Source organism: Dendrobates tinctorius, unplaced genomic scaffold (genome assembly GCF_039654945.1).
Source record: "Dendrobates tinctorius isolate UK_male_01 unplaced genomic scaffold, ASM3965494v1 ptg000036l, whole genome shotgun sequence".
In the NCBI taxonomy this organism is placed as follows: domain Eukaryota; kingdom Metazoa; phylum Chordata; class Amphibia; order Anura; family Dendrobatidae; genus Dendrobates; species Dendrobates tinctorius.
The window spans coordinates 27,969,424-27,986,557 of NW_027361704.1; the positions used below are offsets into that span (position 1 = coordinate 27,969,424).

At 52.7% G+C, this 17,134-nt stretch overlaps 1 long non-coding RNA gene across 1 annotated transcript in view; it reads right to left on the reverse strand.

Moving 5' to 3' along the window:
- Nucleotides 1–233: 233 nt before the first annotated feature.
- Nucleotides 234–17,134, reverse strand: part of LOC141087957 (uncharacterized) — a 54,974-nt gene continuing 38,073 nt past the window's right edge. The window contains exon 3 of the long non-coding RNA XR_012231777.1: nt 234–278. This is a non-coding gene — a long non-coding RNA (uncharacterized lncRNA). The remainder of the gene's footprint in view (nt 279–17,134) is intronic.

Sequence of the window (17,134 nt, forward strand, 5' to 3'; positions counted from 1 at the left end):
ATAAGATTCACCTATACATTTCGAGGGGGTCAACAAAAACGGACCTAATACAGACATGACCCGTATTGCATACGGATCCACTGCAACCTTCTAAGCTTCTCTTTCTTTCCAGTATACATATGAAATACAAAGCACATTAATATAGTTTTACTGTAAGTTTAACTTGAATTCAAAGGTTATATAAATTGTTCATCTTATTTGTATTATTGAAAGTTGTCAAATTTACTTACAAGTCTGACTCTTCTGGGGCCTCAAACAATACATCGTCAAATACGACTCTGTAGAAACATAGAAATCAAGGTCTCTTTTAGTGTCAAAAAGAAAACAAAAATACAATTTCAAATGATAAAACCATCAACGTGAGGGAATTGTCCTTGCAAATGTGAGGACGTATTAATTGTTCTTCCTTCAAACTGACTGTTATACACATGAATATTGTAGTGTCCCAGTACCTCCTCCTATCTGTTGCAAAATATAGTTGTGGGGGGGGGGGTGTTACCAAAACCTATGTCCTGTTATGTGGTTTGTTCGATAAATTGCCCTATACTACCATCTACTGTCCAATTTTCAATTGGCCAGGAAACTGCCACAGCCTACGCCAGGAGGGCATGTTAAATGTCAATCTTCATAGAGACAGAAGAGATAGAGCTATACAAGGGCTCTTCTGTTACACTTCACGCCTTTAATGGTTCCGCCAGCGTGAGGGCCTCATGTTCTGCTACATTTTCTACTGTTTGCCCTGCGACAGGGAAACGTATCAGGACTTAATCGGGAGTAAGCAATGAACAATATTTCCACAGTGAACCAAACTGTGTAGGCCCATCCATGGTAGTGATATAACTTTACGACTGTGTGAATGAACCCCTTCCCAACATGTGCCATACATATACAGCTCTGCGCAAAGTGCGTTTCAGCAAAAAGCAGTATATCTACAGCGCCACAATCGCACGGCCTCACGCTGAGAGCCACGGCGATCATGTGCGGGTGTCATCTGTACGTGACAGCTGACACCCTGCAACAATGCCCACGATCGGTGCTAGCATTTAACCTTTCAGATTCTGCTGTCACTAGTGACAGCGGCATAGAGAAGCATCGCGCAGGGAGGGGGCTCTCTGTGCGCTTCCATCAGCACAACACGACGTGATCGCAATGTCCTGATGGTCTCCATGGTGACCCCCGGCATCTTGATGGCAGCGGGGTCGTTCCAGGTCCTGAAGGGAAGGTGGCTTGCGCCAGCACGCCTCCTTCCTTGCCTGTCTGATCGCTAATCTGACATTACATAGTGATGTCCCATCCTAGGACAACGTTAAAAAGTTTAAAACAAAATATTACTAACTGTGGGGGCGTGGCGATGTAGTGGAGATGAGAGGACGTGCTTAGGCAGAGCTCCCATAATCCTGCCTTTAATCCGGTATTTACACCACCCAAACGTGACTTACCTCGGTGATAGTGTGACCTCCTGTAGTTCTCCGGCTTATGAGGTGGTGTGGTGTGCGGCTCCGGTTGGTGTGGATCTGGGAAAACCCGGGCGGGAAACTCAGCCAGCAAAGAACGGCGGCCAATTGTGCGGCACTCCACAGAAGTTGGAGGCGCAGCACAGAAGAATCCTCTTCAGATGCGGCTGACCAAACAGCACATTGGACTCACGGAGGTACACAGGGAGGAACATGCAGTGTGAGCGCTGAGAAATGAGCCCCGTGTTTCCCCATTAGAGATATAAATCGCCTGCTGGCGCCCGCCATTATATATTAATCCAGCGCTTTTACTTTTATGACTGCTGCTCGAGACTGAGACCGTGGATACGGCGGCAATCTGCTGACAACGCACCACTTCAAACCACATACTGGGGTTTGTTGTGGGACTCTTAGGTTGCGTTCACACTTTGCGCTTTTTTCGCGGTGGTTTTTAACGCGCGATTTTGCCGTGAATACGCAAAAAAAAAACAGCATCCCATGGAATTCCGCAATGCTGTGGAGTCGGAGTTAGTTTTGGCTGGAGTCGGTAGAAATGTACCGACTCCAGCTTTAAAAAAAATGTATTAATATTTCATAATTGAACTTTCATATGAATTTTATAAATGTTACTCAAATATATATGTTCTATCAAACTATGAACAACAGTGATAAGCAGTTCTGCTGGAGATAGAGACATTTCTTACTTCTTGTGTGTCACTGTTCTCCACTGCCCTTATCTAATCTTATACTTGGTTAACCTCATGCTGCCCCAACCCCCCTACTTACAATGTATGAAACTGAAAATGTGTTGCAAATTCTTAGTAGTAAAGCTCCTCCTCTACACTAGATCATACTAGGTGTGCATCTTCCAAGCATCTCACAGCTGCCTGCTACTCAGAAGAGGAAGACTGTAAGAAGTATTATCCTTTCAACAAACTTTGCATCAGTTCACTGTGAGTACATGAGGAATAATAACAGTATTACTGACCACTATATCAGTTGTACGACCTGGCAATAATTTTGTACAATTGTTTTTAGGAAAAACAATTGTCATTTGGATTGTGAATGCAGAATTAAAAACCTGAGAATGTCAAAGAAGCATCACATTAAATCAGCTGTATTTGAACATTTCACCATCACTCAAGATAGAAAACATTATGTCTGTCAATGTATGACAAATGATCCAGACGAAAACAAATGCTGTGAAGCCAAGATGAGTGCATATTCAGGCAAAGATAAAAATGCTCCTACCAGAGTTTCTAATCTAAAGAGACATTTACAGCGCTTTCATCCAGAAGTACTGAAAGCAGTGGATGAGAAAGACTGCATCCAAACCAATGAACCAGTGCCCAGCTCTTCCAGCCAAACAAAGGAGCAGAGAACTTTGCAGCCATCAGTTGCAAGATATTTTGTCAGTGACAAAGTTACTGTGACAATGACAGTAGATACATTTAAAAAACAGATCATAGAGCTTGTTGTAAAGGATAGTGTGCCTATTTCATTATTTTCACGACCAGCTTTTATGTGTCTGAATGGGGAAATGGCCCGCAAGCTTGGTGTTTCTCTGGAGAGAGAGAGTATTAGAAAATTAGTAATCGAAGAAGCTTTTAAACAAAAGGAAGAACTTAAAAAAACTCTCAAGGGACGCTTTCTGTTTCTTAAAATGGATGCCTGCACACGTCACAGAGTGAACTATTTTGCCATCAATGTCCGATTTGTTTGTGACAAAAATGAAATAGTTACCAAGACATTGGCAGTAAAAGACACCAAAGCTCATCACACCAGTGAGTTTCTCCGCAATGCATCACTGGGAACAGGACCTGCCGGGAGCATCGCGATGATCGGGGACGCAGCGCGGGACGTCAGAAGGTGAGAATAACACAATTTTGTATTTTTTTTTATTTTTATCATTAGATCTTGTTACTACTGATGCTGCATAGGCAGCCTCAATAGTAAAAAGTTGGTCATACTCGTCAAATACTGTGTTTGACGAGTGTGACCAACCTGTCAATCAGTTTTCCAAGCGATGCTACAGATCGCTTGGAAAACGCTAGCATTCTGCAAGCTAATTACGCTTGCAAAACGCTAGTTTTTCCGCGGGAAAATCGCGGGAATTTAAAATACGGTTTTCCCGCAGAATGGAATCCGGAATTCCGCGGTAACTTCCGCGAGAATTCCGCTACGTGTGAACCCAGCCTTATAGTAAGCTTTCATTGAACAGAAACTGAAGTCGCAGTGGGTACAACTGCTAGTGAAGTAGCATGTTAGAGTGAATGTTGGCAGCTTTGTGCTTTCACTTTCATTTCTCCCTGCTCTGCATGGCTGGAGTTATAGAGGATGTAGCAGCTTGCTGACAGTGCACCATATCATATCTGGAAGGGATCAGACCAAACAAACTGGCTGTATTACTTTGCATTAGTAAACTAAGAAATCAGTGGAAGGGGGGAAAATATACTTGACCAACTAGCTGTTTCATAAACGTTAATTATGAACCGATCAAAGCTCAAGGGCGGCTGAATAGCTAAAGGAGTTTGCAAGACCTGACCCCTCTGATAACTCTAGGTCCCACAGAAATACTCCTAGTGTTAAAGCTGCAGATCAATGTAAAAACTGCCCTTCTGAAGGCGAAGAGGGTGGCGATCAAGAAGATCGGACCCTAAAACAAGCATCTGAACAATTAATGCAAGCCATATCTCTAAAACATCCTTGTTGGGGGGAAAAGAGGAGGTGCATTCGGAAGTGGGGCGTCTTCGGCAGGATATGCAAGCAATGAGGGGAAGCATCACGGAAGTCGAAACCAGAGTATCCAGCATGGAAGATAATCTTGCACTTATGGAAACTAAGCTGTCAAAGGTACCTGGCTCCATAAATGCCTGGAGGCAAAAGGCAGATGACAGAGAACAGAATGCGTCGGAAGAACATCTGAATTATTGGATTACCAGAGCATTTGGAAGGTCAGCGACCGGAGCAATTCTTGGAAGGATGGTTCAGAGACACATTGGGAGGTGAGTTCTCTCCAACTTTTTCCATAGAGAGGGCTCATAGGGTACCTACAAAATCTCTTCCCCCGGGTAGTCCGCCACGACACAATTGCAGAGACAGAGACACTATCCTCCGTATGGCAAGGCAAAAAAGTCCCATTAAATTCAACGCCACAATTTCAATCATGCCTGGCCCATGTGCTGAACCTTGGTGTTCGTTTTCTAAAAAGCTATCCAGAGCTGCTGGTTTAAGTACGCCACCTGTGTACACATTTTAGAAAGTCAGCTACAGATTCAGCCGCCCTTGCCATGCTTCAGCAGCAATTGCAGATTCCAGCTCACTGATGTGTGACGTCCCCATGCGTTGGAACGCTACACTGCATGTTAGAAAGGATTGGAGAGCAGAAGTGGGCAGTTGTTGAATACCAGCATCAACAAGGCCGTCGTTTTTCAGAATTCACTCCACACATAAGAACTCAGGAGTGGACATGGATGTCAGACATATGTAACATCCTCCAAAACTTTGAGGAGTCCACCAAGATGGTGAGTGGCGATGATGCCATAATTAGCATCACCATCTCGCTTCTCTGCATTCTGAAAAGCTCTCTGCTCACAATGAAAGAGGATGCATTGCAGGCGGAGCAGAAGGACATGGATCAAGGAACCATACAGGATGATTACACACAGCCCAGCCTCATGTCATCCCAATGTGGATTGGTTGACAATGAGGAAGAGGAGGAAGAACAGGAGCTACTAACATGCGCTATAGACGGGACTACAACCACAACTGTCATACCGTCTGTTTAGTGTGGATGGCCTGAGGGCAGGGAAGAAAAGGAAGGGAAGAAAAGGAAGAGGAGGACACCTTGGTCAGTTGTCCTCTTGGTGAGGACACAAAAGGCTAGCCTGTTACCACTCTGGCACACATAGCTGACTTTATGTTGCACTGCCTTTCCTGTGACCCTCGTATTGTCAAAATATTGGGTACCAGTCATTACTGGCTAGTGACACTTTTAGACCCATGCTACAAGGATAACTTTCAATCTCTTGTTCCAGAGGCAGACAGGTGTACCAAAATGGTGCAGTACCATAGGGCCATTGTTGCAGAATTATTAAAAAATTCCCATCTCAAAATGCTGGCAGCAGAAATAACAGTTCGTTGGCCAACCAAGGACAGGTGAGACACAAGTACACTCCAGCAGAGGCAGGGGAACCCTGGCAAAGTTCTGGGACAGTTGTCTAAGACCCTCCAATCGCCCTGGCACTGAGGTGCAGGGAAATCTCACAAGGGATGCAATGTTTTCTAAGATACTGAGGAAATACCTTGCTGACCGTACCAATGTCCTCCGTGATTCCTTTGTGCCTTTTAATTATTGGGTATCAAAGCTGGACACGTGGCATGAGCTGGCTCTCTACGTCTTGGGACGTCCTGGCCTGCCCTGCCGCTAGCGTTTTGCCAGAGCAGGTTTTTAGTGCAGCTGGTGGCATTATCACAGATAAGCGAAAATGCAGACAGGCTGACGCTTCTAAAAATGAAAAGGGATAGACTGGGCCTGCCTTCTCGACACCACCAAATGATGACAGCGAAGCAAACTCCAAAGTAGTGGGGTTTTTTTGGGAGGTGTATTCCCAAACACCTCTTCACAACCAAACATGGGAGTATGCTTCCTGATTTTGGGTATTTGGTGACGACCTCCTCCTTCTCACCGTCCACCACCACTTGAACACCAGGGTGAACGCATTCAGTCATGCTCCGGCCACTCTATGTTTTGGAAAGGGTATTATGATGCCTGTCACCAAAATACACTGCTCAAAAAAATAAAGGGAACACTCAAATAACACATCCTATATCTGAATGAATGAAATATTCTCATTGAATACTTTGTTCTGTACAAAGCTGAATGTGCTAACAACAAAATCAAACAAAAATCATCAATGGAAATCAAATTTATTAACCTGGATTTGGAGTCACACACAAAATTAAAGTGGAATGTAAGGTCCTTAAAACAAGTCAACATGATGCTCAGTAGTGTGTGTGGCCTCCACGTGCCTGCATGACCTCCCTGTGCCTGTATGACTTCCCTACCATGCCTGGGCATGCTCCTGATGAGGTGGCGGATGGTCTCCTGTGGGATCTCCTCCCAGACCTGGACTAAAGCATCCGCCAACTCCTAGACAGTCTGTGGTGCAACGTGACGTTGGTGGATGGAGCGAGACAATGTCCCAGATGTGCTCAATCAGATTCAGGTCTGGGGAATGCCTTTATCTTGCAGAAACTGCTGACACACTCCAGCCACATATAGTCTGGCATTGTCCTGCATTAGGAGGAACCCAGGGCCAACCGCACCGGCATATGGTCTCACAAGGGTCTGAGGATCTCATCTCGGTACCTAATGGCAGTCAGGCTACCTCTGGCGAGCACAAGGAAGGTTGTGCGGCCCTCCGAACAAATGCCACCCCACACCATTACTGACCCACTGCCAAACTGGTCATGCTGAAGAATGTTGCAGACATCAGATCGCTCTCCACAGCTTCTCCAGACTCTGTCATGTCTGTCAGAGGTGCTCAGTGTGAACCTGCTTTCATCTGTGAAGAGCACAGGGCGCCAGTGGCGAATTTGCCAATCCTGATGTTCTGTGGCAAATGCCAAGTGTCCTGCACGGTGTTGGGCTGTGAGCACAACCCCAATCTGTGGACGCTGGGCACTCAGACCATCCTCATGGAGTCGGTTTCTAACCGTTTGTGCAGACACATGCACATTTGTGGCCTGCTGGAGGTCATTTTGCAGGGCTCTGGCAGTGCTCCTCCTGTTCCTCCTTGCACAAAGGTGCAGGGAGCAGTCCTGCTGCTGGGTTCTTGCCCTTCTACGGTCCCCTCTACGTCTCTTGGTGTACTGGCCTGTCTCCTGGTAGCGCCTCCAGCCTCTGGACTCTACACTGACAGACACAGCAGACCTTCTTGCCACAGCTCACATTGATGGGCCATCCTGGATGAGCTGCACTACCTGAGCCACTTGTGTGGGTTGTAGAGTCCGCCTCATGCTACCACGAGTGTGAAAGCACAACCAACATTCAAAAGTGACCAAAACATCAGCCAGAAAGCATTGGTACTGAGATGTGGTCTGTGGTCCCCACCTGTAGAACAAATACTTTATAGGGAGTGTGTCTTAATTGAGAGTAATTTCCAGCCAGTACCTAGGTTCAAATGCTTACTGTTGTGCATATGACTTGGTAGCAGGGCAGGCCTTGCAGTCAATGCATAAGAAAACAGAATGGGAGAACCAAATTAATAATATGAAGTGGAATTTTCTGGGCCCATCCAGTACCTGGGCTCAAATGTTTACTGTTGTGCATATGACTTGGTAGCATGGCAGGCCTTGCAGTCAATGCATAAGAAAACAAAGGGAGTACAAAATGAACTAGATATGTATTTCCTGAAGGAAGTACAGATAGTGCTTTGAAATGGAGCCCGGGTTGCTCCTTTAAGAGAGACTTGCCTGCTGCCCCTGCAAGACTTTCAACTCAGGATTCGTTTTAACTGTGGGTGCCTCTCAGGGGCCACGTTGGCCTGTGGGGCCCCTCAGGGTCTGATTTCGTCGGTGGGGCCCCTCAGGATCCGATTCGGTGGCCAGGGCTCCTCAGGGCTTGAAATGGTGGACGGGATACCTCAGGGTCAGATTTTGTGGCCGGGGCCCCTCAGGGTCCGATTTGGTGGCCGGGGCCCCTCAGGGTCCGATTTGGTGGCCGGGGCCCCTCAGGGTCCGATTTGGTGGGCGGGGCCCTCAGGGTCCGATTTGGTGGGAGGGGCCCCTCAGGGTCCGATTTGGTGGGCGGGGCCCCTCAGGGTCCGATTTGGTGGGCGGGGCCCCTCAGGGTCCGATTTGGTGGGCGGGGCCCCTCAGGGTCCGATTTGGTGGGCGGGGCCCCTCAGGGTCCGATTTGGTGGGCGGAGCCCCTCAGGGTCCAATTTGGTGGGCGGGGCCCCTCAGGGTCCGATTTGGTGGGCGGGGCCCCTCAGGGTCCGATTTGGTGGGCGGGGGCGCACTTTAGCGCACTCTCTCTCTCAGGGGCATGCGTCATGTGATGAAGCTAGATTTGCATTTGTGCTGTGGGCTTCGCTTTAAGAGCTGATATTATGTGGCAGAAGCTCTGTCCTGGGGGAGTCATTTGACGTTCGTAGGCGTTGGCATAGTATCTGGGTGTGCCTGCGCATATCAATGAGCTTTACTGCCATTTCAATCGCCTCAGGGCACGTTTTAAGTTTCCCATTCAAATGCATTGAGACAGTGCATTCCAATGACGGGAAAAAAAAATTTCAACCGCAGATTGCGCAAAAACTACAAATCCGATCGACACGAAAAATACTTAGCACACCTCTCATGGACGCTGGCTTTGAAACGACACCTCAACGGAGTCTGTGCGTGTAGCGGTTCGGGCCGCATTAATTGCGGAAATCAACTGAATAATAATAATAATAAGAAAAAGAACTAGATGTGTATTTCCTGAAGGAAGTACAGATAGTGGTTTGAAATGGTGCCCGAGCTGCGACTTTAAGAGAGACTTGCCTGCTGCCCCTGCACGACTTTCAACTCAGTATCCGTTTTACCTGTGGGTGCCTCTCAGGGGCCACTTTGGCCTGTGGGGCCCCTCTGGCCTGTGGGGCCCCTCAGGGTCTGATTTGGTGGGTGGGGCCCCTCAGGATCCGATTCAGCCCATCCTCAGGGCTTGAATTGGTGGGCCGATTTGGTGGCCGAGCCCCCTCAGGGTCTGGTTTGGTGGGCACGGCCCCTCAGGGTCTGATTTGGCGGGTGGGACCCCTCTGGGTCCGATTTGGCGCGTGGGACCCCTCTGGGTCCGATTTGGTGGGCGGGGCCCCTCAGAGTTCGATTTGGTGGGTGGGGCACCACAGGGTCCGATTTGATGGGCGGGGCACCACAGGGTCTGATTTGGTGGGTGGGGCCCCTCTGGGTCCAATTTGGTGGGCGGGGCCCCTCTGGGTCCGATTTTCTGGCCGAGGCCTCTCAGGGTCCGATTTTGTTGGGGCCCCTCAGGGTCTGATTTTGTGGCAGGGGCCCCTCAGAGTCCGATTTTGTGGGTGGGACTCCTTAGGGTCTGATTTGGTGGGCAGGACCACTTTGGGTCCGATTTGGTGGGTGGGGCCCCTCAGGGTCTGATTTGGTTTGCGGGGCCCCTCAGGGTCCGATTTGGTGGGCGGGGGCCCTCAGAGTCCGATTTGGTGGGCGGGGCCCCTCAGGGTCCGATTTTGTGGGCGGGGCCCCTCAGGGTCCGATTTGGTGGGCGGGGCCCCTCAGGGTCCGATTTGGTGGGCGGGGCCCTCAGGGTCCGATTTGGTGGGCGGGGCCCTCAGGGTCCGATTTGGTGGGTGGGGCCCCTCAGGGTCCGATTTGGTGGGCGGGGCCACTCTGGGTCTGATTTGGTGGGCAGGGCCACTCTGGGTCCGATTTGGTGGGAGGGGCCCTTCAGGGTCCAATTTGGTGTGCGGGGACACTGAATCTGATTTGGTGGGCTGTGCCACTCTGGGTCCGTTTTGGTGGGCGGGGCCCCTCAGGGTCCGATTTGGTGGGCGGGGGCACACAGGGTCCGATTTGGTGGGCGGGGTCCCACAGGGTCCAATTTGGTGGGCGGGGCCCCTCAGGGTCCGATTTGGTGGGCGGGGCCCCTCAGGGTCCGATTTGGTGGGCGGGGCCCCTCAGGGTCCGATTTGGTGGGCGGGGCCACTCTGGGTCTGATTTGGTGGGCGGGGCCACTCTGGGTCTGATTTGGTGGGCGGGGCCCTTCAGGGTCCAATTTGGTGGGCGGGGACACTGAATCTGATTTGGTGGGTGGGGTCCCTCAGGGTCCGATTTGGTGGGCTGTGCCACTCTGGGTCCGTTTTGGTGGGCGGGGCCACTCAGGGTCTGATTTTTTTAGCGGGGCCACGCTGGGTCCGATTTGGAGGCCAGGGTGGATCAGCCTCCGATTTGGAGGTCGGGGTGGCTCAGCCTCCGATTTGGAGCCTGGGGTCACTCAGCTTTCGATTTGGCGCGCCGGCCCTTTAAGACTCATTTCGGTGCGCCGGCCCTTTAAGAATCACTTTGGCGCGTCGGCCCTTTAAGAGCCAGTTTGGCTCACTGGGCTTCTAAATCCACTTTGGCGCACATTCTCTCTCAGTGGCATGCATCATGTGATGAAGCTAGATTTGCATTTATGCTGTTGGTTTCGCTTTAAGAGCTGAAATTATCTGCCAGAAACGCTGTCCTAGAGAGGCCATGTGAAGTTCGTTGGCGTTGGCATAGTAACTGGGTGAGCCTGCGCATATCAATGAGCTTAACTGCCACCTCACGACTGTCCCATGTTTTCCCTATGGCAACATTTTCCAATTGAAATGCATTGAGGAAAATGTTTTTTCAAACGCAACTTGCGCAAAAACTCCAAATCCGATCTACATGAAAAATACTTAGCACACAACTCGTGGATGCTGGCTTCGAAACGAGGCCTCAACGGAGTCTGTGCGTGTAGCGGTTCGGGCCGCATTAATTGCGGAAATCAACTGAATAGTAATAATAATACTAGATGTGTATTTCCTGAAGGAAGTACAGATAGTGGTTTGAAATGGTGCCTGGGCTGCCCCTTTAAGAGAGACTTGGCTGCTGCCCCTGCAAGACTTTCAACTCAGGATCCGTTTTAAATGTGGGTGCCTCTCAGGGGCCACTTTGGCCTCAGGGTCTGATTTGGTGGGTGGGGACCCTCAGGATCCGATTCGGTGGCCTGGGCTCCTCAGGATTTGAATTAGTGGCCGGGATTCCTCAGGGTCCAATTTTGTGGGTGGGGCCCCTCAGGGTCTGATTATGTGGGTGTGGCCTCTCAGGGTCCGATTTTGTGGCAGGGGCCCCTCAGGGTCCGATTTTGTGGCTGGGGCCCCTCAGGGTCCGATTTTGTGGCTGGGGCCCCTCAGGGTCCGATTTTGTGGCTGGGGCCCCTCAGGGTTCGATTTTGTGGCAGGCGCCCCTCAGGGTCTGATTTTGTGGCCAGGGCCCCTCAGGGTCCGATTTTGTGGCTGGGGCCCCTCAGGGTCCGATTTTGAGGGCGGGACCCCTCAGGGTCCGATTTTGTGGGCGGGGCCCCTCAGGGTCCAATTTTGTGGGTGGGGCCCCTCTGGGTTCGATTTTGTGGCCGGGGTCTCTCAGGGTCCGATTTTGTGGCCGGGGCCCCTCAGGGTCCGATTTTGAGGGCGGGACCCCTCAGGGTCCGATTTTGTGGCCGGCGCCCCTCAGGGTTCGATTTTGTGGCCGGGGTCTCTCAGGGTCCGATTTTGTGGCTGGGGCCCCTCAGGGTCCGATTTTGAGGGCGGGACCCCTCAGGGTCCGATTTTGTGGGCGGGGCCCCTCAGGGTCCAATTTTGTGGGTGGGGCCCCTCTGGGTTCGATTTTGTGGCCGGGGTCTCTCAGGGTCCGATTTTGTGGCCGGGGCCCCTCAGGATCCGATTTTGTGGTTGGGGCCCCTCAGGGTCCGATTTTGTGGCCGGCGCCCCTCAGGGTTCGATTTTGTGGCCGGCGCCCCTCAGGGTCTGATTTTGTGGCCGGGGCCCCTCAGGGTCCGATTTTGTGGCTGGGGCCCCTCAGGGTCCGATTTTGTGGCTGGGGCCCCTCAGGGTCCGATTTTGTGGCCGGGGCCCCTCAGGGTCAGATTTTGTGGTTGGGCCGCTCTGGGTCCGATTTTGTGGCCGAGGCCCCTCAGGGTCCGATTTTGTGGCCGGGGCCCCTCAGGGTCCAATTTTGTGGCTGGGGCCCCTCAGGGTCCGATTTTGTTGGTTGGGCCCCTCAGGATTTGATTTTGAGGGTGGGGCCCCTCAGGGTCCGATTTTGTGGCCGGGGCCCTTCAGGGTCCGATTTTGTGGTTGGGGCCCCTCATGGTCTGATTTTGTGGCCGGGGCCCCTCAGGGTCCGATTTTGTGGCCGGGGCCCCTCAGGGTCCAATTTTGTGGCTGGGGCCCCTCAGGGTCCGATTTTGTTGGTTGGGCCCCTCAGGATCCGATTTTGAGGGCGGGGCCCCTCAGGGTCGGATTTTGTGGACGGGGCCCCTCAGGGTCCGATTTGGTGAGCGGGGCCCCCAGGGCCCAATTTTGTGGGTGGGGCCCCTCTGGGTTCGATTTTGTGGCCGGGGTCTCTCAGGGTCCGATTTTGTGGCCGGGGCCCCTCAGGGTCCGATTTTGTGGTTGAGGCCCCTCAGGGTCCGATTTTGTGATTGGGGGCCCTCAGGGTCCGATTTTGTGGGTGGGGCTCCTCAGAGTCCGATTTGGTTGGCGGGGCCCCTCAGGGTCCGATTTGGTGGGCGGGGCCTATCAGGATCCGATTTTGAGGGCGGGGCCCCTCAGGGTCCGATTTTGTGGGCAGGGCCCCTGAGGGTCCAATTTGGTTGGCGGGAACCCTCAGGGTCCAATTTTGTGGGTGGGGCCCCTCTGGGTTCGATTTTGTGGTTGGGGCCCCTCAGGGTCCAGTTTTGTGGTTGGGGGCCCTCAGGGTCCGACTTTGTGGCCGGGGCCCCTCAGGGTCTGATTTCGTGGTTGGGGCCCCTCAGGGTCCGATTTTGTGGCCAGCGCCCCTCAGTGTCCGATTTCGTGGCCGGAGCCCCTCAGGGTCCGATTTCGTGACCGGGGCCCCTCAGGGTCGGATTTTGTGGTTGGGGCCCCTCAGGGTCCGATATTGTGGCTGGGGCCCCTCAGGGTCCGTTTTTGTGGCCGGGGCCCCTCAGGGTCCGATTTTGTGGTCGGGGCCCCTCAGGGTCCGATTTGGTGGCTGGTGCCCCTTAGGGTCCCATTTGGTGGGTGGGGCTCCTCAGGGTCCGAATTTGTGGTTGGGGCCCCTCAGGGTCTGATTTTGTGGGTGGAGCCCCTCAGGGTCTGATTTGGTGGGCGGGCCCCCTCAGGGTCCGATTTGGTGGGCGGGGACCCTCAGGGTCCAATTTGGTGGGCGGGGCCCCTCAGGGTCCGATTTGGAGGGCAAGGTGGCTCAGCCTCCGATTTGGAGCCTGGGTTCACTCAGCTTACGATTTGACGCGCTGGCCCTTTAAGACTCATTTCGGTGAGCCGGCCCTTTTTAGAATCAATTTGGCGCGTCGGACCTTTAAGAGCCAGTTTGGCGCACTCGGCTTCTAAATCCACTTTGGCGCACATTCTCTCTCAGGGGCATGCGTCATGTGATGAAGCTAGATTTGCATTTATGCTGTGGGTTTCGCTTTAAGAGCTGAAATTATCTGCCAGAAACTCTGTCCTGGAGAGGTCATGTGACGTTCGTAGGCGTTGGCATAGTAACTGGGTGAGCCTGCGCATATCAATGAGCTTAACTGCCACCTCACCCGACAGCCCCATGTTTTCCCTATGGCAACATTTTCCCATTGAAATGCATTGAGGAAAATCTTTTTTCAAACGCAAATTGCGCAAAAACTCCAAATCCGATCGACACGAAAAATACTTAGCACACCTCTCATGGACGCTGGCTTCGAAACGAGGCCTCAACGGAGTCTGTGCGTGTAGCGGTTCGTGCCACATTAATTGCGGAAATCAACTGAATAGTAATAATAATACTAGATGTGTATTTCCTGAAGGAAGTACAGATAGTGGTTTGAAATGGTGCCCGGGCTGCCCCTTTAAGAGAGACTTGCCTGCTGCCCCTGCAAGACTTTCAACTCAGGATACGATTTAACTGTGGGTGCCTCTCAGGGGCCACTTTGGTCTCAGGGTCTGATTCTGTGGGTGGGGCCCCTCAGGGCCTGATTTTGTGGGTGGGGCCCCTCAAGGTCCGATTTTGTGGGTGGGGCCCCTCAGGGTCCGATTTTGTGGCCGGGGCCACTCAGGGTCCGATTTGGTGGCCGGGGCCACTCAGGGTCCGATTTGGTGGCCGGGGCCCCTCAAGGTCCGATTTTGTGTCCGGGGCCCCTCAGGGTCCGATTTTGCGGCCGGGGCCACTCAGGATCCAATTTTTGTGGCCGAAACCCCTCAGGGTCCAATTTTGTGGGTGGGGCCCCTCAGGGTCCGATTTTGTGGCCGGGGCCCGTCAGGGTCCGATTTTGTGGGTGGGGCCCCTCTGGGTCCAATTTGGTGGGCGGGACCACTCTGGGTCCAATTTGGTGGGCGGGGCCTCTCAGGGTCCGATTTTGTGGTTGGGTCCCCTCAGGGTCCGATTTTGTGGTTGGGGCCCCTCAGGGTCCGATTTTGTGGCCGGGGCCTATCAGGGTCCAATTTTGTGACTGGGGCCCATCAGGGTCCGATTTTGTGGCAGGGGCCCCTCTGGGTCTGATTTTGTGGGCGGAGCCCCACTGGGTCCGATTTTGTGGGCGGAGCCCCACTGGATCCAATTTGGTGGGCGGGACCACTTTGGGTCCAATTTGGTGGGCGGGACCACTCTGGGTCCAATTTGGTGGGCGGGACCACTCTGGGTCCAATTTGGTGGGCGGGACCACTCTGGGTCCAATTTGGTGGGCGGGACCACTCTGGGTCCAATTTGGTGGGCGGGGCCTCTCAGGGTCCGATTTGGTGGGCGGGGCCCCACAGGGTCCGATTTGGTGGGCGGGGCCCCTCAGGGTCCGATTTGGTGGGCGGGGCCCCTCAGGGTCCGATTTGGTGGGTGGGGCCACTCTGGGTAAGATTTGGAGGCTGGGTCGCTCAGCCTCCAATTTGGAGGCCGGGGTCGTTGAGCTTCCGATTTGGAGGCCGGGGTCGCTCAGCCTCCGATTTGGAGGCCGGGGTCGCTCAGCCTCCGATTTGGAGGCCGGGGTCGCTCAGCCTCCGATTTGGAGGCCGGGGTCGCTCAGCCTCCGATTTGGAGGCCGGGGTCGCATTTGGAGGCCGGGGTGGATCAGCCTCTGATTTGGAGACCGGGGTGGATCAGCCTCCGATTTGGAGGCCGGGGTGGCTCAGCCTCCGATTTGGAGGCCGGGGTGGCTCAGCCTCCGATTTGGAGGCCGGGGTGGCTCAGCCTCCGATTTGGAGGCCGGGGTGGCTCAGCCTCCGATTTGGAGGCCGGGGTGGCTCAGCCTCCGATTTGGAGGCCGGGGTGGCTCAGCCTCCGATTTGGAGGCCGGGGTGGCTCAGCCTCCGATTTGGAGGTCGGGGTTGTCATGATATGTATTTTTCCCCAATACTTTGCAATGTCTTGTGTGTACCTGTAACAATATGTTTCCTTCCCCCATTGCCTGTGTCTCTGGGACTATAATGTAATTATGTAAGTAACCTGTCTCCTTTCCACAAGACTTGTGTATCTAGACCATAATTGAATTCAGGCTTGGGTCAACACAGCTAGGGGAATCACCATTGTTCTCCTCAGCAGGGGGAGGACTCACAATGCACATCCTCGTAGACACAGCGGTGCCTTGCTGTGGGCCAAACCACTGCATAGGAGGAGTGGAACCCTCCTCCACTACACACATGGGCTGATCCAGGAGCAGAGACACTAGATCCCTGTGCAACTCAGTCAGATGTGAGTTGGATGCTGAAAGAGAAGGGCGAGGCTGTCTGAGGAAGCCTCGGCCTTAGTGTGATCGTGGCGGATTTCTGGGACTCTAAAAGGACTATGGTTTTGTGATCTGGCACAAGGATTGTCGGGAGGTGCCCCCGAATCAGTTTCCTGTGGACTTATTTTGGGACTCTGCAAATTACCTTCGTGTTGTTCCTGTGTTCTGGTCAATAAATCTGTTGGATCGTTCCCAGGCCTGTTGTCCCTCCTTGCTCTGGAGAATACTCCCGTCACAAACTGGTTGGCAGCGGTGGGATCGGAGCAGAAGGAATGGAGGAGAACGGCCCATCAACATCGGGAACCAGCACCGCAGAGTACAAGAACTGGACTGCGGTGAACCTACAAACAAAGGCCCGTGAACTGGGAGTCAGCTACAAGGGACTCTCCAAGGAGCAGCTGATTGAGGCTTTGGAAGCAGTTCACCTGCAAGATGATGCGGAGGAAGGATCCTCACAGCAAAGAGAGGAAAGACGGCAGCCGGAGGTAAATACCCAAAAAAGTCAGTGGGTTGTGTGGTACGAGGAGGAGATGGCCTTGCTGGGAGAAGAGGCTACCATAGAAGATAAGAGGGAGGTCATGCGCACAGCCAAGGAGAGGCAGCGCAGGATGGAGGAGAGGGCAATGCTGGAGAGGGAGATCGCTTTGGAGGCAGCGAGAAGCTCCAGACAGACTGTACCCACAGCATCCCCCATGAGGGAACTCCCCAGAGTGTACCGCAAAGACTTCAAGCCGTTTAATGAGGCTTCCGGTGACATTGAGGGATTCTTCCTGGACTTTGAGCATCAGTGTCGATTAATGGAAGTCCCGGAAAGGGAGCGCGTCCGACATCTTGTGGGGCTCTTAGAGGGTGGAGCTGCCGCAGCCTATAGAGCTATGGACCCTCGGTGGAACTGTGAGTATGCAGAGATTAAACGGACTGTTCTAGAACATTATGCTGTGACCCCAGACACTTACAGGACCCAGTTTCGTACTTTAGCCTGTAATGAGGAAGTGTCTTTCAAGATGTATGCCCACAGACTCAAACAAATATGTAATCGCTGGCTGGAGGCAGAGGAGGCCTTAACCTGGAACACCTGTCTCCAGGTTATCCTAAAAGAACAATTTTTTGCCCAGTGCCCCGCTGAGATCAGGGAATGGGTGCGTGAGAGGAAACCTGCTACAGTGGAAGAAGCTGCATCTCTCGCTGATGA